This window comes from Ixodes scapularis, unplaced genomic scaffold (assembly GCF_016920785.2).
Source record: "Ixodes scapularis isolate PalLabHiFi unplaced genomic scaffold, ASM1692078v2 PGA_scaffold10__122_contigs__length_95168666, whole genome shotgun sequence".
NCBI classification, from domain to species: domain Eukaryota; kingdom Metazoa; phylum Arthropoda; class Arachnida; order Ixodida; family Ixodidae; genus Ixodes; species Ixodes scapularis.
In genome coordinates, this window is record NW_024609836.1 from 54,855,763 (window position 1) to 54,881,437 (window position 25,675).

The 25,675-nt window shown below is 45.4% G+C and overlaps 1 pseudogene; it reads left to right on the top strand.

The window, feature by feature from the left end:
* Positions 1-967: 967 nt before the first annotated feature.
* LOC115319795 lies at positions 968-23,375 on the top strand (annotated as a pseudogene).
* Positions 23,376-25,675: the final 2,300 nt, after the last annotated feature.

Here is a 25,675-nt window from a genome sequence, read left to right on the forward strand (position 1 = left end):
TTGCGCCTCTTCGTCCGTCCAACTTCAGACCAGCGAGCGAAAAATACGCCGAAGACGCCGGCGCGATGTCATCATGGACGAAACCGTGACTGTGCTCGGGATTTCTCAACGGTGGCGGGTGCTGCTTACGAGTTGGTGGTTTTCGCTAAACGTGCTTACTGAGACTGTGTACGTGTCCGTGAGGTGCACCTGTTCGGTTTTATTAGCTGAACCACCGTACGTCAGGAATATACCCGGCGGCATTGTGAGTACTTTGAAAGGTATTTTTCTTTGTGTTAAAGAAGTCAGTTGGCCCTGTTTGATGTGATCTCTTTCGTCTATAGCTCCTTGCGCGGGGTTTGAACAAGCGTTGCTTTTGATCACCTTTTTGAGTTCTAATATGCATGTAAAACTAAATGTCGGCAATAAAGTTTCAATGTTTTGACCTGCATTTTTGTCTATGGTTCACAGTCATTGGGGCGTCTAAAGGGTTGATAGGCTAAAGGGTCTGACGGGTTGAATGGCTGTGGGCTAAAGGGTTTTTCTATGGGGTATCCTTGAAGGGTTTTTCTGTAGGGTATTTTTGAAGGGTTTTGAAGGCGTGAGGTCCCATAATCCTTCAAGGCTGACGGGCCCTTTAGAAATATTTTCAATAGGGACTGATTTAATTTGCCTGTGTTGTTATAATTAAAAAGCTTCAAAAACAAAATAAAGTCCGGGTGCCGGGACCCTCTGTCTTGAAGGAACTTCAAAGGGCAAACCCCCTTTGTAAGTAGTTCTACGTATATATTTCAAAGGAAATTGAAGCGGCACGCCATCAGAACCAGTGGCACTGTGCTCATATAAAATTTATTTGTAAAACACCGACTTTTTTTTTTTCTGTCGTTCTAATTTTGAAATTCTGTGTCTTTCAGAAAAATCCTTATCGACTAAAAATGTACCGGCGATTGTTCTTTGATTTTTTTCGGAAAACATAGGACCCTCAAGAATGACCGTCAGACAAATAAATCCCAAAGTAAATGGAAAGGAAGGCGGAGCTTTGATGACTGTCATGTTCGATTCGCGATCAACATCGAACCTTTAGCGATAGATCGTCGATACTTTTTTGAGTATCTATGTATAACATAACCAGTCAAAATATAAAATAATGTTTAGTATTTATTGCCAAGAATTTTGTATACATTCCCAAACATGCCTTTGCAATCCCAATCTTTCATTATTTTTTCTCGAGTAGAGTTTTTGGAGTACATTGGATTCAGTGTGGGCACGGGAGCAGCGCGACGGCCGTAGTGGCTTACAAACCTTGTTTCTTCGTACCTCAGGTCCAACTACCACTCCTGGCTTACTGCGCGTCCCGGTATAATGGTTTCGCCTTCGACTTCATCACCATGGATTCGCTGCCGCAAGTTCCATTCGGCGATTTCCGCCAACATGATGACGTAAAGCAGGCCACCTGGATCTACGATTCGCCTCGCTTCATCAAAGAAAACTCATCGACATCGACGACGCCCGCAGCGCCAGATGTAAAAGGCTGGCAGTTCAGTGAATTCTCCAGTGGGCACGGGAGCAGCGCGACGTCCGCAATGGCTTACAAACCTTGTTTCTTCGTACCTCAGGTCCTACTACCACTCCTGGCTTACTGCGCGTCCCGGTATAATGGTTTCGCCTTCGACTTCATCACCATGGATTCGCTGCCGCAAGTTCAAGTCGGCGATTTCCGCCAACATGATGACGTAAAGCAGGCCACCTGGATCTACGATTCGCCTCGCTTCATCAAAGAAAACCCATCGACATCGACGACGCCCGCAGCGCCAGGTGTAAAAGGCTGGCAGTTCAGTGAATTCTCCAGTGAGCATGGGAGCAGCGCGACGGCCGCAATGGCTTACAAACCTTGTTTCTTCGTACCTTAGGTCCAACTACCACTCCTGGCTTACTGCGCGTCCCGGTATAATGGTTTCGCCTTCGACTTCATCATCATGGATTCGCTGCCGCAAGTTCAAGTCGGCGATTTCCGCCGACATGATGACGTAAAGCAGGCCACCTGGATCTACCATTCGCCTCGCTTCATCAAAGAAAACCCATCGACATCGACGACGCCCGCAGCGCCAGGTGTAAAAGGCTGGCAGTTCAGTCAATTCTCCAGTGAGCACGGGAGCAGCGCGACGGCCGCAATGGCTTACAAACCTTGTTTCTTCGTACCTCAGGTGGGTATCCACATTCCTTTGAACCTAAGAAACAACGTTTCTTAGGTTCAAAGCAATAGCAAACGTTTGCTATTGCTGTTCCCGAGCCCACGGGTGTTTCTTAGTGTGATATTGGAGTACTTGAAAAATTGTCTTCTTTTATTGATGTCGGGTGACGTAGAGTCCAATTCCGGCCCTTTCACACGAACCACGTAGTCACAGTCCACCAAAGGAAAAACTAGCCAGCCCATGGTTAGTATGACAGAAGATAATACTGAGGGAGCGGTTGCACTGACCCAGGCAGAGCAAAACATAGAAATTTTGCGCATGTTGCGCGATCTTCAAAAGCAATCAGCTGAAATAGCAACAGGTAATCAGGAATTAAAACAAAGCATCACTGAAATTAGAAACGGTCAACAAAACATTGAATCTACGCTTACAAATATAGGCGGTAGGTTAACAGCTGTCGAAGGGAAGCTAGAGGTGCTAGATAGTGTTGAAGTTGATTTGCGGAATACTTCCAACACGGTAGAAGGTCTTCAAAGACAAAACCAATTATTGCAGACTCGTATTAACGAACTAGAGGACAGGTCACGGCGTGACAATTTAATTTTCCACGGAATTCCAGATATTCAGGAAACGTGGCCACAAACAGAAGGAAAGGTATCAAACTTGTTGTCCAACTGGCTTGGTATTCAGCTAGCCTCGATTGATATCGAACGCGCTCACCGTTTAGGAAAATTTTCCGGCTCAAGGTGCCGCCCCGTAATAATAAAATTTTCTTGTTTTAAAACTAAACAAAAGGTACTTCAGGCCAAAGCTAAATTGAAAGAACACGACGTGAGTGTAACTGAAAATTTTTCACCCGCGACGCGCGAAGTACGGAGGAAGCTGACCGAATTTGCCAAAACGATGCCTAACAGTCCCTCCTTCCAGCTGAAATACAACAAACTGTCCGTTAATGGAAAATTATACGCGTACGACCCTGTCTCCGATAAAATTTGTGAGTCAAGAATTCCGATTTCACAATCAGCTACTACCGATACACCAACAACTGTGCCCTCGGGACAACACGCTGCGTCATCCAGGCAACGTGATACGTCAGACACGTAGGGGTTACCGAGGGGCTGTGGTTATCGTGCATCTTTATCACAAGTCTCTATTTTATTTACTAACATCAGAAGCGTTGTCAGAAACCGCACCGAAATTTCTTCTGCTATTGATTCTTGCTCTGCCGATATTGTCGTGTTAACAGAGACATGGCTTAACAGTAACATTTGTGAATATGAAATATTCGATTTGTCCAATCAATTTCATTTCTACAGACGAGATAGGGAAACGAGGCAAGTTGGTGGTGTACTAATAGCGATTAAAAAGGAATTTGAGTCATTCGCACTTCATATTGTGTCATGCTTAGAGATTATATGGGTGTCTGTAAAACTAGCTCATTGTAGAATGGTTGTCGGGGTTTGCTATTGCCCCCCGAATGATTCCTCTACCTTTGTTACTGAGCTCTATGATGCCATAAACATCGTTATCACACGGTACCCAACATCCCCTGTATTCTTGCTGGGTGATTTTAATTATCCAGGAATCAAATGGTCAACGTCCCCCCCCCCCTTCACTAAATTCGTCCTCGTCTGTTTGCCAGGAATTTATCGAGTTATGTTCATACTTTCACTTTACACAGATTATTTCCGAACCAACCAGAGTTACACCGAGAAGTGCGAACCTGTTAGATTTGGTATTAACTACTTGTCCCGAGTTATGCTCAGAAGTAACATACATGCCGAAAATAACTGACCACTCTCTACTAAATCTTTCTGTGACTATTCCTGTAAAAAAGTTTTCTAATAGAACTAAAGTGATACGTAATTATCCTAATGCTGACTTTAACCAAATCAATGATTAACTGTTTTTATTTCTACAAGCGTTTTTAAACGGGTTCGAAGCACGCTCAGTTGAATATAATTGGAAGCTTCTAAAAACGAAGATGACAGAGCTTGCTAACCGTTTTATTCCAGTTCATGTAATCTGTTAAAATCCGCAAGCACCATGGTATAATTCATTTATCAGGCGCCTTTCCAATCGACAAAAACGCATGTATAGAAGTGCAAAAACGTCTAGTGACCAACATCGATGGTCTCTATATCGTACCTCGGCTGATGAATATAATTCTGCAGTCAAATCGGCGAAGGAAAATTTTCTAACCAACACATTACCAAATATGTTGCTGAGCAATCCAAGAAAATTTTGGAATGTAGTGAACCCGGCTGATAGTTCGCGAATTGTACTAACGAATTTGGACGGTGAACCAATTGATGACAAACAGTGTTCAGATACGCTTAACAACGTGTTTTCCAGCGCTTTTTCGTGTGTTTTTTCTGACGTTTTGCCTTCATTTAGTAACCCTGAGTATTTACCGATGTATCCTGTGAAGATTGAGACTGATGGTGTTGTAAAAATTATTGACTCTCTCAAACCTTTCTCCTCCTCTGATGTTGACTGTATTACTCCCATGTTCCTAAAAAACACGAAAGCCTATGCCTCTGTCGCCCTCGCTAAAATTTTTCAGCAATCCCTCAATTCTGGTGAGCTCCCGCAGGACTGGAAAATAGGGAGGGTGGTTCCCGTGCACAAATCTGGCGACAAGCACTCACCCTACAACTACAGACCCATATCAATCACTAGCGTTCCTTGCAAAATTCTAGAACACATACTTTTCTCCCATATCGCGAACTATCTGGAATCAAATTCTTTTTTTTCACCGCGAACAGCACGGCTTTCGCAAATCTTTTTCGTGCGAGACACAACTGGCTTTATTCACCCATAAGTTGCAATCTATACTCGATAACCGATCATCCGCCGACTGTATATATCTGGATTTCGCGAAAGTATTTGATAAGGTATCTCACCAGCTCCTGCTACTAAAACTAAAAAAAATAGGTATTGATATTAACATACTAAAATGGCTTGAATGCTTTCTCACACATCGTCAGCAATTTGTAACCGCGAATGAAATCAGCTCTCTCCTTCACCCTGTAGTATCTGGCGTACCCCAAGGTACTGTACTTGGGCCATTACTTTTCCTTGTCTATATTAACGATCTACCAAACTGTGTATCATCTTCGATTCATCTATTCGCAGATGATTGTGTTCTTTACCGGGAAATAACCTCTATCAATGACGTGCATGCACTTCAATCTGATATTGACGCTATCACTTCTTGGTGCAAAACGTGGCATATGACACTAAATGTTAACAAGAGCAAATTCATGCGAATCTCTCGTTGTTCCGCTAACTTACCTTCATATCACCTTGATAGTAGTCTACTCAAAATTGTCGAATCATACAAGTATTTAGGCGTCCATATTACTTCTAATCTTAGCTGGCAAATTCACATCGACTCCATTACTAACAAGGCTAACCGTATGCTTGGGTACCTAAAACGCAACTTTTACTCGACCCCTACTTCTATTAAATTACTGTTCTACAAAACAATTGTGCGCTCACAACTAGAATATGCTTCAGCGATATGGGATCCTGGCATCGGAACTCTCGTTAATCAGTTGGAAATGATTCAAAATAACTCGGTTCGATTTATATATTCTAACTACCAACGAGCTGCTAGCGTATCCTCCATGAAATCTAACCTAGGTCTTTCTTCCCTAGCGTCACGACGCAAAAACGCACGACTTTGTTCCATAAAATTTTCCACCACACCACTTTACGCGGTGAACTGTTAACATCACCTTCATACATGTCGTCACGGATGGATCACCCACATAAAGTAGGAGTCATTTCATGCAACACTAATTCCTTTTTTTATTCCTTCATCCCACGTACGTCTAGTGACTGGAACCACCTTCCCTCTCTGATAGCCACTATTACTAACTATGATTTGTTTCAATCTGCCTTAAAAAATATATCTGATTGATTATTTAACTGTATTAGTAGAAGACGTTGTGTTTGCCAGTTTCAGGCTAGTGGACTATATAGTATCAAAGTGTACGTATTAATCATTTGTAACCATTGTTTTTTTTATATTTTCTTTCGTGTATGCTTTCCCAATTATTATTCCATTTTACTTATTGTATTTGCTGTACCACTCCCCTCTATAATGCTTCATGCCTTGAGGGTATTTATAAATAAATAAAAAAAAATATAAAATTGCTGCCATATACAGCACGTGTCATTACAGAGTTTTAGAATAGCGTGAAGACCCTTGCGTCAGCACTGCGTACAACGCACGCTAGCTGTCGACGTAACGTTAGGTAGCGCGTTGAACGCGCACTTTTTTATATTGAGAAGTAAAATATGAAAAATGATAGATTTTCAAATTTAGTACAAGTTCAGCACGCTGTGAAGACGAACACATCTCTATATATTTTATTTGACTGCTTCACATTCATTTGACCTCGTAAATAGCATCAGCTTCCCAGTGTATTCTCTCGTCATAAGAAATCACAAGAACTCGGTCGTAAGCAAACGCTAGCGTGTAAACGGGCCTTCGGAATACGCGGTTAAAGTCATTTTATCGTATTCTGCTTTACTGAATTTATATTACGAGCAATCATCCTTCCAACACGTGGCGTCGCTGGAAAGATGTTTGCGTGTTATGAGATCGTCCTGGCAGTTTGCGACACTCTGCCCAGAAGATGCACTCTAAAGAAAAAATCTGTTTTTTTTTTATTTGTAACCCCCTTTTAGGCAAACGCGTGTTGTCTTACCATAAATATTGATAAAGGGCAAACTAGTAACATTGTGTCATTTGATTTAGGCCAAATAATAAAAAAGTGGGAGAAGAAAAACAGTTTCTCACCGCAGCGGTGCACCACTGGGAAAATATCACAATATTCAATAATGGCAAAACGTTAATTGATATCAGTTTAAAACACGAGCCCGCGGCTGTGTGCTCCGAACCGCACTAGCAGTGCATTGGCAACTCTTAAATAAAAAATATATATATATATAAAAAGAAACTCGCGCGCACATTATTTTAATGAGGTTTTTACTTTGATGTGGCTTGTACGTTTTGGCTTTCTTTGGCCAAATAACGTTATTTTTTCTGGGGACAACATTTGTAGCGGGATAGTACGCTTTAAAGCAATCTTTTGTGAGAATCAGTTCTTTCTTGGCAATAATTTTCCCCTCATTGGCAACCTTTTTTCTTAGAGAGTAATTTGTTCCCCACAAAGCAGTCGATCATGTACGGGGGCCCCCAAGGAAAGAGAACCGTGTTTTTCGGCCCAGATAAATAAACTACGTATGCATCGCAGAAAGCTCGTACTCCGTGAAAATGTCAAGCTGTTGGGTCAGAAAGCGAAAGTTTGAGAATATGACGTTGCATGGATCAAAAGGTAATTAACACAAACTAAAATTTTCTATGAGACAACGTCCACCTAAGTATAATATCGTCATAACAAGATATGATATTTTCAACGCTTGTGGGATTTATATCAGTAAAAACACTTGTCAGCAAGAAAGGGAATATTGTCTTTTTTCTTATTGGCAAGCTTGTTTTACTGAAAACTCAACTTAAAGTACCACGATCCGCTGATGTGGTGGCCACTACATCTAGCCAGAAGCGTGTTTCTAGTGCAGATAATCAATGCCGGCCCCCCCAAAAGAAGTTCCTGCATTTAACCAATTTTTTTACGTGGCACAGGTGAATATTCATCATACCCCGCCGTCGAGAAGTCTTTTCATAGCATGTTTAGAGGTCCCAGGACGTTTTGTTGCGAGCGTTTCGGTACACGGACTTTCCGGTGAACGGACGTTTCAGTGCACTGACATTTCTGGTGCGCGGGCCTTTTTGGTGCACGAACTTTTAGGTGCACGGACTGAACTTATCGGTGTATGGCCATTTAAAAATTATGAGCATTCTTCGACTGTCCCTAAAATTACATTTCCTATTTTATTACTTAGATCTACATTTTATGTACCCCTTTTGTGGGCTTGAAAACGCAATCCTGCTAATTAAATATTTTTATAAATTAAAATGATTTGATTGAACCTTGAAATTGACGCCTTCTGGAATACAGAGGTAATAATTTCAACACGAAAATTTAGCGTACAAGCTCTGGTTAGAGCGAGCAGAGAAATGAGCCCTTTGGAAGAGGTAGGCTAGTTGCACATTCGTTTATCTTCGCGCTTTGTAGCATATGATATACGTCGCACCGTTTTAGATGTAATGATAAAGAAATGAATAGAATCTTAGGCGACAAAATGAAAAATAGTAAATATGTTTTAAGGCGTGCTCATAATGTCAATATATAAACACAATATAATTTGGAAGACAATGACACGTATCATCTGGTTTAAATTTTAATGCGAATCCTTAAAAACTCCGCGCTGAGCAAAGAGTGACTCTCCAAGTTGAGATCAGATTCACGCGATGGTTTGCTTCAAACATTTCACTGCCGAAGACTTCAAACAAACAATGCATGACAACCAAGGTAAATGGGAAAATAAAACTGTTTACGTAAGTGTCACGAGTGGCCGAAAGTATGGTACGCGTAAAGCGTGCGCGTTTATACTTTCTCGCTGCTGGGCAGTGTGATCGTCTTTTGAAACATTGTAGAACTGTCGCTCCTACGATCTCCCCTACACAATGTCACACTAAAGGAGGCACGGACTGCAGCGGAAGTTGACTCGCCCCGTGTCATGCATGTGCGTCGGACGCAACTGATAAATTTTCTTGAAAATCGGTCTGAAGTACGCGGTAAATAGGGCTGATGGCAACTGGTCAATCTACCGAAGGAGCAACAGGGACTATAAAGCCTAACCCATTACTTGTTTATACTCCATGAGTTTTGCTTACCCTCCGCGTGTCGAATGTTTCGTGCCAATTCGTATGAAAACAAATTTTCAACGGCAAATTGCGCTATATGAAAGCGGCATGATTACACCTGAGCAGGGATAGACAAAATACATGCAAATATGTATCGAAATACAAATACAAAATACTTCGTAAAAAATTTATTTATTTACAAATCCAATTAAATTTCAAAAAAAAAACCATTTGAGTGCAAGATACAAATACAACCAATTGTATTTGGTCTCCTTCAAATAATTTTCCAAATACATGCCTCAAAATTTGCGTCAGCGACTTCAAGACACCTGCAACGGGTTTCTGGGTATCTCATTTTAATTTTGCATCGCACTCTCGGGAGTTAGTGTGCGAGGCTCTAGTAACGTAATAGAAATATAATCACAAAAAAATGTAATCACCTTGGGCGTAATAGGTGAAAAAGTACAGAGCTTCAAGCAGCTTTTTTTGTCGATTACATTTTGGTATAGACCAACAAAGAACCGAGACGACCAAGACGCGCAGCACTAGCTACAGAATTTCTTACGAAAATCTGGACGACCCGCACATTTAGAATGTTCCAGGCAAAAATATGCATGGAAATCAGGCTGCAATGCATCACAAGTTGTCACAGGCACTTATTTAGCCAGTCTGCCTGTGAACGTCGATTTCGTCACTATTCTTGTCGTGTACTACCACCGTAATCACAAAGTCACTAAACGCTTGTGCTTGATTGAGAGACACTGCATTCAGTGCAGAACGTAGTTTTCTTCCTGCTCTGGACAGTGCTTTTAAAATAAAGCCGGAGGAGAAAAAGAAAAAAAAAAGCCCCATGGCCGAATAAAGGATGGAGACTATATCTTACAACCGCATGCGAAAAATCAAGAATTGTCGTGACAATAAATTTGAGGGACGTACTTTTGCCCACAAAATTGTATTTAATTACAATTGCATTTGAAATACCCAGGTTTTAGTATTTAAATACACACGTCAAATGCATTACCCAATTTGTAATTAAATACACACGTCAAATGCATTACCCAATTTGTAATTAAATACAGATGCAAAATACACAAAGTGTTTGAAATACGTATTTCAAATACATGTATTTGAAATACTGCCCATCCCTGCATCTGAGGTTTACAGCTCACTAAAGGACATGGGTGAAGCTCGAGCCATTCTTTTTCCGAAGTGTCTGCGGCGCCTTTCTGGAAAACCCTTCGCGAGCCCCATATTTTCGAGAATCACAAAATTGGCGAAAAATAAAGGCACGTGAATACCTCTCTTGTTTTGAGGCCAGAATTCAAGTCTCTAGAGTTTTCGAGACTTAGCAACAGCGAATAGGTTCCTATGCCTAATATTCGAATAATTGGGATCGCAGCGTTTAAAACAATCGGAAGGGGGAATCGCGCGATTCTGTCAAAGTCCTATCCGGGCGTTGGAGTCACAAACAATAGTTATTTGGCAGGGTGAGTGCACGAAATTTCATCAATCGTGGCACCGTTCGTGGTTTCAGATCCACAGCGTGGGGATCCTTGCTGAGAGCCGATGACTGCAGTACATAACTCCGCACGTGTACGAATTGCTGTGTATATCTAAGAAAATTTATTTAAACACTTTGATATTTTGACTGTTCTCGGAAAACAAATGAAGATACGAGCAGCAGCTAATCTTTAATGCATTCTGAACACAGCTAGCCCAGCCAATTTCGCCCTAGAATTACGTTCGTGCTCTTTTCATTCATCTCATGTTTTGTTCGTCTTCTGCCAGATGTAATACCAACGTTTTGTTAAATATCATTTATAATATTAGTCATTAGAGTCTACACTTGTGCTTCTTAGTGTTCTTATTTTGTTGTCTATGCACTTCCTCTATGCATCGAGTGCTACTCGAGAACACTGTCATTTACAAGGTTGACAACCATAGCGCAAATGCTCGAACAATACATTGACGCTTTCACTGCTTGGAACAATTAAGTATATGAGCGTTAAAATACTAGAACAATAGGCGACTTGGTATCGATTCATCCTTGAAAAACCTCGAGATTGAGTAAAAAAAAGTGAAAGCCGTTTACAAATCCCTGTAACGCCGAATTGGAGCGCAGCTCTTGAGGAGGAGGAATGAAGGGTACTGAGGGGAGGGTAGACCCCTCCTCCTTCTCCTCCTCCTCCCCTCATTCTTTAATATGCTCCGGGGGGGTCACGTGACCTCGGGGGGGGGGGGGTGTCACGTGACTTCGGGGAGGGGGTCACGTGACCTCGGGGAGGCGTGACCTGGGGGTCACGTGACCCCCAAGGTGACCCCCACGTGACCTCAGGGGTCACGTGACCTTGGGGGTCACGTGACCTGGAGGGGTCACGTGACCTCGGGGTCACGTGACCTCAGAGGGGTCACGTGACCTGGGGGGTCACGTGGGGTCACCTTGGGGTCACGTGACCTTGAGATGACCTTGGGAGGGGTCATGTGACCTTTGGGGTCACGTGACCTCTGGGTCACGTGACCCCCCGAGGTCACGTGACATCTGGGGTCACGTGACCTCGGGGGTCACGTGACCTTGGGGAGGAGACCACGTGACCTCGGGGGTCATGTGACCTCAGAGGGGTCACGTGACCTTGGGGGTCACGTGACCTTCAAAGGGTCCCGTGGGGTCATCTTGGGGTCACGTGACCTTGAGAGGACCTTGGGAGGGGTCACGTGACCTCGAGGGGTCACGTGACCTTGGGGGTCACGTGATCCCAAGATGACCCCACGTGACCCCTAAGGTCACGTGACCTTCAGGGGGTCACGTGGGGTCACGTGACCTTGAGATGACCTTGGGAGGGGTCACGTGACCTTGGGATGACCTTGGTTACGCCGACGCCGACGCCAACGCCGACGCCGACGGCGACGCCGACGCCGCTCAAGCCGGGAACGGGCCCCTAAGAGCTGCGCTCTAAAAAAGGAAAAGGGGTACCCGTATTCGAGAGTTTGTTTGTGAGACTGTCAGGCTCAGTGTGATATACCATTTTTCCTGGTTTCCTCAATCTCGAGGTCTTTCACAGATTCAAGTGTCTTTCTTGTCGTCACCTATTGATGCTCTCAAATGTCGTTTATGTCTCCCGCCGTCTAAGTGTGATCTAAACATTTCGCTTTTCACCGCGTCTCAGCCCATTCGAATCCCGTATGTGTTGTTTCTTTTTGCTTTTCAGCTGAGTGTGACAGAATGGCTATTGTGTCAGCCTACGAAAGCTTCATTATAGACCACACTGATATTCACTGTTTAGCAAAAAAAGGATGTACGCGTTTCTTTTATTTATACAAAGTGTAGTGTATAGTAGTTGTTGTTTTTACCATGCCCTGTAAGTACAGGGGTACCAGACCCGGACAAACTACCTCATGGAAGCTTTTTGTCAGGTGCCCTCAGCACAATATTGCTGAAAATAAATATTACTTACTTACTTACTAATGCACACGGTGCTTCTTGAAAGGCTGGCTACAGTTATTCAGTAAAAACCTCATTTTTCAGTACAAAAACGAAATAAAGCCGTATTTTCTCATAAACAGTAACGTAATTTATTGCTGTAGCATAGGGGACTGCTCGGCTAGATCGTTAATTGGCGTGATACAAATGAACAAGAAAGACGAGGCAAAGTCGGTAAAAAACATAGTCGCGGGTCAGGCGCTGTCCTGTTTTTGAGCTCTTCCATGTTCGTCTTGTTCTTTTTGCTTTTTTTTCGTTTTGTAATGCACAACGATTATTTATAACTTTTTAGTACGTGAGCGTCGACTTAGTTTAGAATTACATATTTTTACAGCTTAGGTAGAGGCAGTGTAAATGTTATATGTTATGACTTTGTCCGAGTCCCCGAAATTAATAAAAATATTATATATATATATATGTGTGTGTGTGATCTAAAAATTTCGCTTTTCACCGCGTCTCAGCCCATTCGTCTCAGTATGTGTTGTTTCTTTGTGTCAGGTTGACACAAAGTTTGCTATATGCCGCGACAACGCAGCATACAGCAAACCTTAACATATACGGTAGTAGAAAAAAAAAACAGTAAATTTTCGACATATTTACTGAGATTTTCTTTTCCACTACCGTATATGTTTAAGTTTGCGGTATGCTGCGTTGTCGCCCCACAAGCCTATGAGACACCAAAACTTCGAAATCGTATTCTATAGTTTAATATTTTGCCAGACGCACTGTGCCGTAAAACCACGGCAGGGAGTACACATTTTTTTTCTAGCACTCAGTAAAACGCTGCGCTCGCCTTAACCATATCTGAATATGACACAAATCAAAGTAAAATTGGCCGTTTTATGATTTATACAGCGTCTGTATATGACAAGTGGTGCTGATAGTGCACTAACTTCAAAACATGTCAAATCACATGCCTAGCAGGCATTCATATGATTTGTTTTACTTTATTAACGGGTATAAAGAATGATTCCTTAAAGTCAATACGTTCGTTCAGACTAATATTGTTCTATCATTTACTTATTTCGTTCTGCGGCGCAGGATCAGACACACCAAGTAGGCAACACCTGACTACTACGATTACTATTCCGACTATCCCGGCGGGAGGAACCCTGATTACCAAGAAATTTGTTCACAATCCGGCGACGTGGGCAGCACTTGCACATTCAAAGGTCATCGTAATCATCGACAACAACGCTTCTTTTACAATACATCTGCAGGATACTGTTAATCATTCGCTTACAGGGGGTGCGGGGGAAATGGAAGCAGCTTTATGACCAAATTAGCTTGTGAGCATCATTGCAAACACGCTCATAACGACCACAATAATAATATAGACCACCATCATAAAAATTATAACAAGTGAATGACAGGAGAAAGAAAAGGGGGAGGAGTGGGGGTCCTCTTTAGGAATAGTGGGAACTGGGACAGGGTAAGGACACAATGCAAAGAGCACATCTGTGTAACGGGCTGCTTTCGGGGAAAGCAAGTTGCAGTAGGAATAGCCTACATTTGGACGGGCAAGGAAGCCACACCCAGGATTACGGAACACCACGAGTGCCTTAGAGAGGACATAAAGACCCTATCAAAGACACATGCGTGCATGCTCCTAGGCGATTGGAATGCTCATCTGGAAGATCTGGATGGTCACACAGACACCAATGGTAGAATGTTGGAAAAACTGGTGGAAGAAGAGAATTTGGTGATTGTGAATAGACAACCGAAATGCAGAAGAAAAACGACCTGGTCGGCGAGAGGAAGACAATCAAATATTGACTACAGCCTCCTAACTCCCAACCTATATGAAGACCTAAAACACATGGAAATTGACGTACAGGGGATGAGCAGCATCGGCAGTGGCCATAACAGGATAATGCTAATTTTTGGAGGACATGAACGAAAAGAAAAGCAAATGTGGGATTACAAGAAAACACTGTCCAAAGAGGAAATAGAGGCTCTGGTAGAAATAATAGAACAAATCCCTATTGAGAGAGAAGAAAGCTATTGGGAGCTGATGCATACAATCAGAAGAGAACTTGAACAAAGAAAGCACACAGGCTCACGCAGGAAAAGACGATACACCAGGAAAAGATCGTGGGATGGAGAAGTAGAGGCAGCAGTACGAGCAAGGAAACAGAAAGGAAGACAATACCGGGTGATGGTAAAACAAGGGACCCCCCAGGAAGAGAAGAGCGCATGGGAGGAATACCAAAGACAGAAGACACTGACATCAATAATAATTCAGAAAAAGATAACCGAGGCAGACAAAGCTTTCATGAGAGAACTGAAGGCAAGTGGAAAAGATGCCCCAAGGAAATACTGGAGGTATATAAAGAAAATAGATAAACCCATAAGGACTAAACAACAGCTGAGAAGAGATGACAGACAGGAGCTCTTGGAAGGAAAAGACTGTATCCCCCTCATTGAAGAGGTCATCAGAAAGACTTTTGGGAGAATGGAGCCAGCAGAAGCGGAGACCAAGCCGACCTTGAGAGCAGATGCAGGAAGAGATGTACTCAGCAGGTCAAATGGAAGTGCGGGACATGAGATAGACTGGATGACTTGGGCAGTCACGCAGGGTGAACTCAAGAGAGCGTTAAAAAAATCAGGTGGCCAAACAGCAGCAGGAATAGACGAAATCCCCATGGCAGTGATTAAACGTTTGGGAGAAAGAAGAGAAAACCTGAGGTGTAGTCTCAATGAGATACTACAAACAAAACAGATCCCAGAGGAATAGAAAGTAGGACGAATGAAACTCATCTGCAAGGGTTCGGGGGAGAAAACGTTGTTGAAAAACTACCGTCCAATCAACATCGCCCCAGTAGGCTATAGAATCTTCATGAGGATCATGAAGCAAAGAATACAACGATGGGCAGAGAAAAACCACATTTTGGGAGAACTACAGAACGGCTTCAGGGAGGGAAGAAGACTGGAAGACAACATCTTTGTACTAGGACAGAGCATAGAAATCGCCTTGCTGGAAAAAAGAAACCTGTTCGCAGGCTTTCTCGACGTGTCGAAAGCATACGATTCAGTGGACCATGATTTGCTGTGGCAGAAGCCAGAAGCACACGGCCTAAAAGCAGAAGTAATCGAACTACTAAGGGAGACATACAGGGGTTCAAGTGTGATGATTGAGTGCGAAGAACACAGAACCAAAGAGATCAAAATTTGCAGAGGACTCCGACAAGGTTGCCCTCTATCCCCACTACTATTCATGCTATACACAAGCGATATGGAACAGGAGATACAACGAAGTAACAAAGGTTTCGACTTGACGTACAGGAAGATGGGACAACTAGTGACACAACAGCTACCGGGGCTCCTTTATGCAGACGACCTAGTGCTCCTCGCTGACACACCACAGGAGCTTCAAGAACTTATGGAAATTTGTGGAAAAAAAAGGAAAGGACTCAGACTGGAATTCAACCCGGAGAAGTGTGCAGTGATGGGGTGGGGAGATGTAGGACAGTATAAAGATAACAAATGGACAATACAGGGGCAAGAAATCAGATGGCCCGAAAATTACAAATATCTGGGCGTCCAAATGCAGGAGGGGCCTAACTACCTCAGAGGTCACGAGGAGCAACTTCGAAGACGGGCCCTGAGGGGTAAATGGATCCTGGGTAGGAAATCTCTCTGGACCTTTAACAGGTTTGAGGTGATACGGGGACTGTGGAAGATGGTGGTGGTCCCGGGCATCACCTTCGGAAACGAGGTGATCGTTCTGTCGTCGAACACTCGCAACTTCATCGAGACGAGGCAGCGAGAGGCCGGAAAATGGCACTGGGGGCCCCGTCGAACAGTCCAAATGAAGCAGTCCAGGGAGACCTGGGCTGGTCGAGCTTTGAGGCCAGAGAAACGGTGGCCAAGGCAGGCTACGAGAGACGCCTGGCCGGAATGAACCACACCAGATGGGCCCACAAGATCTGGGGATATTTGATCTACAAGGACCATAATACAAGATGGAGAAAGAGAACAAGGGCACTCTCGTATCGCCATAACATCCCGGTACAATCGCTGGCAGAGCCGGGCGAGGTGAGAGAGGAATATAGGAGGACAGACGACAAGGCGGTGAGGAGGCAGGTGCAGGAGGAGGAGCGGCGACGCTGGAGAGATGGAATGGCCCGCAAATCATCTCTGCGGAGGTGCAGCTCGCACAAGGAAAGCATCAGGAGGGAGACCATGTATGACAATACAAGAGGAAGCGGCCTGCTGTTCCAGGCTCGGGCCGGAACGCTGGGAACAAGGACATGGAGAGCAAAATTTACCGAAGACCTGGAGACCCGCTGCGCCATCTGTGGGTCAGACTCTGAGACAATCGACCACATCCTGGTTGCCTGCCGCGGTCTGACACCACACCCGGAAACGGACTCGGTCCCAGAGGCCCTGGGTTTCACGATGGCAGTGGAAGTGGACGAGGGGTTATCGCACCCAGCGGCGGATCGGCAGAGGACCAAGGCGGCCGAAGGGGCAATCGAACGCACCAAGCGCAGACTAGGGGACTGGTGGCAGAAAAATAGAGAATAACCTGGCTAGAGCGGAGCACGGACTCTGCTCACCCGTTACAAAGGGAAAAGCCACAACATCCAATCGAATCCAATCCAAGAGCAAATCGTACGTGTTTGCCATCGAAACGTACACGTTGCCCTAATCGATATTGACCAACATCTGCGACTCAACGTACGTGGATATTGTTGTATATGAACATGAACCAAGGAGGTTACATTTCCTAAAAAGGACATTTTAGACATAGCGCACGACCTTGAAATAGATCGCTCGTGTGCGTGCTCATTCGAAATTGGAACCAATCTATACTTCAGGTTGAGTCGACACAATTACTTTAAAGGCACGCCGCCACATTCTCACGATATATCCCATCTCGCAAATTGTGTTCTGCGCACGCGAAGGCACGAGTTTGAGAACATGGCTCCGCAGAATGCGTTGTATAGCATGAGAACTCACGCAGAGAAGACGCTTTCAAAGCGTCGCACTCGCAGCCACGCTGGCGGTGAAAGCGCCTTTGCAGTTCATTGGCACTTGAGACGCCATAGTGGCATTTCAGCGCATTGAAAAGTTGCAAAGACGCGAAATGGTGAAATCATTAGGAAGCGCACGCCCCCAAAGGGCTCCCACTTTGCTGTGAGTGAGACTGACTGAAGGTTGGAGAAGTGCCTTCGTGGATTACCAGCGCTTACACCCACCAAAGGGCAAAAAATTAGCTTACAAGCAATGGAGCGTTTCACTATGGCGTCTTAAGTGCAAATGAACTGCTCGCGGCTGCCTTCTTGGTCAGCCGCGAGCGCAGCTAACCAAAAAGGCAGCGCGCTCGTGGTCTGACGGTTATCGCGCGTGCTTTCCATGCTGAAAGCCAGGGTTCGATTCCTGGCCGCGGAGGTGCTTTTTTGTTGACTTTGTAAAGTAATATTCTGGTAAATTCGAGAACCATGTCGGGGGCTTGTTCGAGGTCAGAATGTTCTACACGCCGAACCTTCTACGCCGATCATTCCAGACCACCCACACGTGTACATAAGGGGCTCCGCGTGTCGATCTGCATCCAGTCTCGCCCCAGCGCTCGATCCTGCGGTTTCGCCGACTTCGACGCCCGCGACGCTCTGTTATTATCCTTTGTACCCCTTTTATTTTTGGCACAAGTTCGCCACATTAAACGTTTATTTCTTTCTGCTTATTTATTGTTTTTTGGTCACCACCCGTGACAATCACAACATCGCCGCGATTTAAGGCACTTATCGCGAATGTGTCGTAGTCACGGCGTAAGAAGGAGGGGTGACTGAACGACTGCGGCGCGCGGCAGGAGTGCGCAGGAGTAGCCTTCCCAAGCGAAACGTACCAGACACGTGAATTGTGACGTAGCACCATTATCTCACGAAAAGATTATTTTCCGCCTAAAACGCTCGATAGATGGCGCTAGCTGTCCGCAGACGCGCGCTCGCCCATACAAGTAATGTTCGACTTTTTTTTTTTTTTCGTTTTATTCGGTGCCGTTTGGCGAGTTTTGAGTATTAAAGTAAGCACATCAAACATGTTTCAAAAACCATATTGTTGTCTTTATTGGCACTTAAAGTACAACAAAAAATATGTACGCTGTTTTAGGGCATGTTAAAGTCCTTCAGAACGAACCCTGGCCCTAAAGATTCGGCGAACGAGAACAGAGATCGCTTGCTTTTTCGACCATGCTTCAAAAGAGTGCGTTCTGAAAACCTTTCCTACGTGACCCCCCCCCCCCCCCCCAAAAAAAAAAAAGAAGAAAAAAAAAGGTGAATTACACAAGTATGAATTAACGAACAAGCTTCAAACGAAAATAGGTGAAAAAGAAACAACTGTCAAACTAAACGCACGGTCCGAAAATCAATTTCAGTCGGAGGTAAAAAAAGAAAACATTACGCATCTTAACAAATACGATAATTCAACTTCAATGGCTAACATGACATCAAAAAGAATCGTGACACGCGTAGTCGTCCTGAGACGGCTTCCTTTTAGCTCGTGAAGATGACCGGCCCCAAAATGAACCACGCAAATCCCTTTCTGCAAACTGTTTCATCCGAGTCTTGAATGAATCCTGATGTGCTTCGAGATCCACTGATCACGCCCAGAAACCTAACCATGCATATCCACACGAGGAATCATCCATCGTTAATAAGCGCTGGCGGAGAGACGAAACTTACCGATCGGAACTTACCGCTGGGAAACGAAAGAACAGAACTTATGAAGCTAAACCGGAATTGCCACTCTACTCTGCGGCACAGTATCGACACAAACCATTTGAAAACTCAATTCCATTTCTCGAAGCATTGTTAGACCCTAGTTTTAACAGGCAACCAAAACAGTGCGCGCGCCACACGAAAACCATTGGGCCGTTGGTACGGACGAGGAGCAGACGAGCAGACCAGCAGACGCCAGACGCCAGACGCCCCGCGCGCTCTCGCCGGAAACCGGAAATGGCGGCAGATGTCGGCGCGACCTCAGCGCCTTCGCAGCCTTTCGGTGCGTTGCGGCGGATGCGTGAACCCTCCATGTAAAGATCGAGGGCGGAACCGCCACCAGGGGAGAAATTAGACACTGTCGGCACTGATCTCTATTGTAGTAGGCTGGATCGCGGACCGCGGCCTCGGCAGCAGGTGCCGAGTGTCCCCACCGGCGGCCATTGATTGACACCAGCGAATGCATGGGACTCTTTGGGAAGAACGAGGAAAAGTAACGTTTTCCCCTGTTTTTAAGCTGTTGTCGGTACTAAAACTCTTTGGATGCTTTTCGATAAGCCCGTCAAATAGCTTTTGTACAAACATTAAAACTGAGAGCCCTCGTAGTTCTTATAAATAAATATTTTGTGGTCGAGAGTGACTCCGCTGTACTGCAGCTCATGAGGCGATAGTTACCTAGAGTTACCGCTGAGTCGGTGGCGGTTTCGTTGAGTTGGGTTTAGCAGACGACAAGTTCGAATGCTTTGCTACGCTGAATTCGCTCAACCTCGGCAAGTCACTATTGAGATGGAACTTTTTTGTCATTCATCAACTTCTGGGCTTCCCTAAGGACGTTCTTATTGACGGCAAGTTCCTCTGTTTACTCCGCTCAGCCGTAGGTGCTCCGGTACGTTTGATTTTTTTATTCGGCGACTGGAGGTTTGACAAATACAGATTCGATCTCCAAACACCCGACATAAGGATCGCAGCGCACCATAAAATACTCGCCTCCGAGCAACGCGTACATGCTTCAATATGCTTGCTTCTGTGCGTTTCTCCCATAGACTTGCGTGTATTGCCTGGTGTCAAGCAATGGCCGCCGGTGGCGACACCGACGGGCTCCCGATCCGCGATCCAGCCTACTAAAATAGAGATCAGTGGCTGTCGGCCTCTAGGGACACTCGTTTGAACCGCCAAGCTGCGTTCTCCTGGCGCGGCCGCGACGAGCGTAGCCCGTAGCGCTCGTAGTTGGCCGCCTCTCCGCCAGATGGCGAGGCTGACTCAAGCCCTCGCTAGGGAGGCTCTAGTGAGGGTGGGTGCAACTCAAAACCTGGAGAGCGTTTGCAATTTAATGGCGGCGCCTAAGACAGAGGATTCGAGAAAGGATATTCGCCAATTTGCCTGCAGGAGAGCAGACGCCCGCTCTGTTGCAACTCTGTTGCTCCATGCGCCTTTCCTCCTCTCGCCTCCTATTGCAAGCAACGAACGCCTTGGCGCAGCCTCTCTCGCTTCCTTCTCGCTCCCAGAATTAAAACGTCGAGAGGAGAAAGCAGGGTTGCCGGACAAGCAACAACGTCCAAGATGGCGGAATTTACCATTTTTCGCGTTAAAAAATGCTTAACCTTCGCAACAAAACTGGTGGCTATGAAAAAGTAATCATTTATACCATTTGTAAATTATTCAAGCATCTTAATGGGCTCTTATGACCTGAGTTAAGAAATAAAACGACACTTTGCCCCATAGACTCCCAGCAAAATTTAGCAATTAAATGGCGTCCATGTCCCGTGGTCCCCGATCTAGCAGTTGCACCCACCCTCACTTGAGCCTCCCTAGCCCTCGCAGCCCGCGACCGGCCACTTGTTCAGCGTCGACTTCATTGCTTCGTTTTTTGGTCACACCTCGCATGCGTGTTTGATGGTGTTATGAGGCACCTGTGACATGGGGAAGTGCTTTGTGCTCAATTGCAAGAGCGGCTACAAGTCATGCAAGAAGAAATTCTCGTTGTTCAAGCCGCCCGTAAACACGCCGAGAAACTCACGGCGTAGAGGCGGGCGATACCACGGGAGGATCGCGTGCCGTCACGGAAGGACCTTATGTGCGAGCGACATTTTGCGCCACATTTCGTGGTAAAGACGTGGAGTGCCGAGTTCAACGGACATCTCCTCATGCAAGGCGACCGGAGAGCCACGCTAGCGAAGGACGCTGTTCCATCAATTTTTGATGAATGCCCAGCGTACCTCACGAAGCAAGTGAAGCCTCCGAGGAAACCAGCTAAGCGGAAGGCCAACACCAGTGAGCTGCCAGCGAAGTCACGCCGTGTGTCTCCGGGGACGGAGAATCCACTCAAAGCGCAGCAGGTGCTGTAGTTTCCTATGTCAATCTACCGGAAGATGATGACAACACGCCTGAGTCCTCACGAAAGAACAGAAACAGAAGTGCAGAGCTAGCCCAATCCGCCTTTGACGTGCTGTATGAAAGTGCACATACTGCGCGTCTTCCCGAACCCTCTTGGGCTGTACATCGCATCGATATGGACGGCATTCGAGATGTCGTGTACTCCAACATTGCAGTGAAGCAAGGCTCTGTGGCACCGACCCTCTACATATCCAAGGCGGTGCATACCAAAAGCGACAGGAGCGTGAACGTTCTTCTGCTGGGGAAGTCCGTCAAACCTGCCTTTATTGCGGTAAGTGCGACCGTGACGACACTCTGACGTGGAGCAAGCAGTGAACGCCGTAGAAGCAATCAAGGTTTGCTCAGGCGGCCCCAGCATTAAGGAATATCCTAAAGCGAAGCCTGAGTATGCTTATGGTGATCCTCAAGGAAGATGGAGGCATTCTAGGTGCGCAATGACAGTGACCGAAGGGAGTGCCTGCAAGGCTTGCAGCACTCTCTGTAACACCTTGCGAATTCATAAGTCTCGTCAGATGGCAAGAAAAAAGGAACACAGGGTGCTTCAGTGTATTAGGACACCATCACAGTCTAGCCGAAGGGAAAAAAATTGAAACACTCCGCAGGGTCAAGAAGTCGCTAACAAGATCAAAAATACGTCTTTTGGCAAGAAACACGGTGCTGTTGCAGGAACTGAATCGCAGTCAAAGGACAAGATGAAGTCACTTCAAAATGAAGACCTCGAGCACGACATCCCGTCAGCACAGTTACTTCTCATTACAGAGTGTCTTTCAGCAGCAAAATGCACTACTAAGAGGAACCGAAGATACTCTGATGACTGGCTGCTGCTGTGTCTCCTACTTCATATTCGCAGTTAGTTTACATATGCGTTCTTGAGAAACAATGACATTGTCCCACTGCCCTGCGTCACCGCCATCAGGAAATACATCAGGATGATGGGGACTGAATTGTGGCCTTGATGAGCAGTTTCTGGCAGCCCTCGCAACCAAGATGGCAACCAAGAGTCCCATGAAACGAAGAGGAATGCTTCTACTTGATGAAATTCAAGTCAGGAAAGAACTGGCCGTGAATTCGAAGATTATGACATACTCCGGGTTTGTTGACCACGGTCAGGGCGATGAAGACTGTAAGGAGCTTGCCGACCATGGACTTGTATTTGCTTTCGCTCCGTTTGCTGACAGCTATCTCCAGCCTGTTGCAGTTTTTGCATCAAAAGAACCAACAAAAGGACTGCGCTTTCACAGCTGCTCCTTCGGTGCATCCTAAAACTCGAACAAGCTGGAATACAGATCGATGAAGTTGTTTGTGATGGTGCAACAACGAATCGCAGCATGTGGAAACGCTTCGGAGTTAGTGGTGTTTTGGGACGTGTCGCTCTTTCCAGCACCCTCTGACAGTTCCAGACGAGTTTACATGCTCTCCGATGCACCGTATTTGTTTAAATGCATAAGAAACCGTCCCCACAGCAAGAAGGTGTTCCACATCAATGGGAAGTTTGTACAGTGGTCATGCTATGACGCTTTGTATGTAGCAGATACAAAGCACGCAGGCGATGAAGGGGTATGCCCGAAGCTGACATACAATCACATCGACCCATCAAACATGTTGAAGATGTGAGTGAAGCTTGCAACGCAGATATTTAGCGAGTCTGTTGCCAAGGGGCTTCAATTCTACGCTAAACGGGGTATGTGGGGCAAACGGTGTAGTTCTTTTTACTTATGAACAATTTTTTGGATGCTCTGAATCGTCGGGTTCCGGTTGAGGGAGTGCGACGAGGTGGAAATGACATCCAAGTCATCAAAGATGCGATGCAGTGGCTTGGCACATAGGAAGAGGAAGGAGTCAATGGAAAAATTCAGAAGGACTTCTTTTTGACCCCGTCTACTGCAGAAGGGCTCAGAGTGACGTTAAAGTCAGTTGTTGAACTGTCGAACTATCTGCTGACTGAGTGTGGCTTTGACTACGTGTTAACAGCAAAAATAAACCAAGACCGCCTCGAGTGTTTCTTTGGAACGATTCGGCGAGCTGGAGGTCAAACGAACACCCCACGTTTCCTATATTTCTTCAGCTTTATCGCATCCTTTCCATCTACACCCTCCTCAAGCCACCGAAATTCGGGAACTGCACTATAAGTGCCGAAGAGCAGCGACCGTGCATCACTCTTGGTGAGATAAGATTGGCTTTTCAACAAGACGACCAGCAAACACACAGGCTTGACAGCCTGAGAGAAAGACTCGACGGACTCATTGAGGAAGGAAGCTGGGAATGTGAAGATGTCCTGGAGCATGACTACAGGAAGGCAGATACTGTAGATTGTATAATCTACTATGTCACCGGTCACCTTTGTAGAAAAATTGGTAACAAGACCGTATGTGTACCCTGCAGGGACGGACTCGTTAAACAATATGGATTCTGTGATATTCCAGAAGCGGATATGGTAAACTGCGAAACACGTGGGAAGCATGTTCATTCAAACTTGAACAACTACTACCTCCTGAAGGCAACAGAAAAGGAGTTCGCAAAACAGCCGAGCGACAACTGTGTGTACAGTAAGACACTGGACCATGTGCTGCTAACATATCCTTTCATGTTCCCATGCTCCCCACACAAGGCAGACATAATGTCAGAGGTGCTGCACGCAGCACTACTACATTTGCATGAGGATGCGGCAGAACTGGAAGCAGCAGAGGGAAAAGGAGGCAAAGAAAATCCAAGAAACGAGGAAGCTCTCCAAGCTTGTCTAAGTTGCTCTGTGCTTTCCAGCTTTTTCTTTGACGTACACATAAACAGCCCATTCTAATTCAGAAAATCTGTCTTATTATCTAGATACCACTTAAAATGAGAAGCTGAGAGTCTATCAATATATATTTTTTTCTTTTTTATTTGCATCACCAATAGCTCGAACCCCAAAATATACTAAGGTCTCAAGATTGATTTACAATACTTGTTAATTTTGGGGAGGTACATGTAGCTTCCTAGCCTCCGTAAAATTAGGTTCGGACAACAACAAAAGCGTCATCCCAGGAACCCGCTAGAGGTAGCATATGTATTGTAACCTAAACTAAAAAGTTTTAGCAGACTTATGATGCGGCCCCTGAATTCTTTTGAGCGCAGATGCCACATTAGATGCACGGCGCGCCGCGAACTGCCCATTATCGTGATTGTGCAGACGATCGTAGTGAGCGTCAGCAGTGTCCGAAAGCTGGCAAACTAGCTGCGCAGCAAGCCGTTGTTGTTAGCGGTGGAGGGAAAAATGTACGATCGTAATTAAGTCCTCAATGGTTTTTTGCCTATTTCCGTAGCAAGCCGCAGAGCCGTCCGTCTCGGCCGGGCCGCTGAAGAGCGGCGGCAGCGGAGGACCGAAGTTCGTAGCGCCATCTGTGAGCGCGTCGGAGAACTCCGTACATTACCGGGCCACGCAAGAACAGAGCCGGTCAGTCACCTCTTCTTCTTACACCGTGGTCGCGGTATGGAAGGAAATCAACAGATTGGCAACGTCGCAGTTACATATTGCAATGCTGCAGTCCCCAAGGTACATAACTACTGACGTTGAAAGCTGCTGTGCTCTCTTTCCTGCAGTACACTAAATTAGCGATAAGAAGCATCATTATGATCACGCTGCCGAGTGTACACATCGCAAGTCGGTTTGTGCGGACATGAAATTGGCGCTTTTTTGCGTTATCTTTAAACAGAAATTTAAAGAACGCAACGTCTCACCTCCTATTTCAGTTCTTTCAAAGAGTCCTCGTCAAAATATGCATAGTTTTAGCGATAGGATTTCATGTGTCAAATAAAAGAGGAAAACCCGACGATGGTTCCCTTGTGCTAACAGCTCAAGGACGCTCAATATTCTCCTCTGCAGTCGAATAGTATTTATAAACGAGACCTTTGTGACAGATACTTTCTCACCATTGCTGTAGGTGACACCACGCTGCTTGCAGGGAAGTACACATCGATTTAAAGGGATATGGCCGTCAGAAAAGGAGATCGCAGAGTACACATCAGCGCGCACCAACCCATCCGGCCGCTTTTCTCAACCTAATCATGGGAGCTTTTTATGCACAAAATGTATCCCTCTTAGGCATATTTGTTGTAAATCCTATCGTGACAAAGTTAAACTGATTTATGC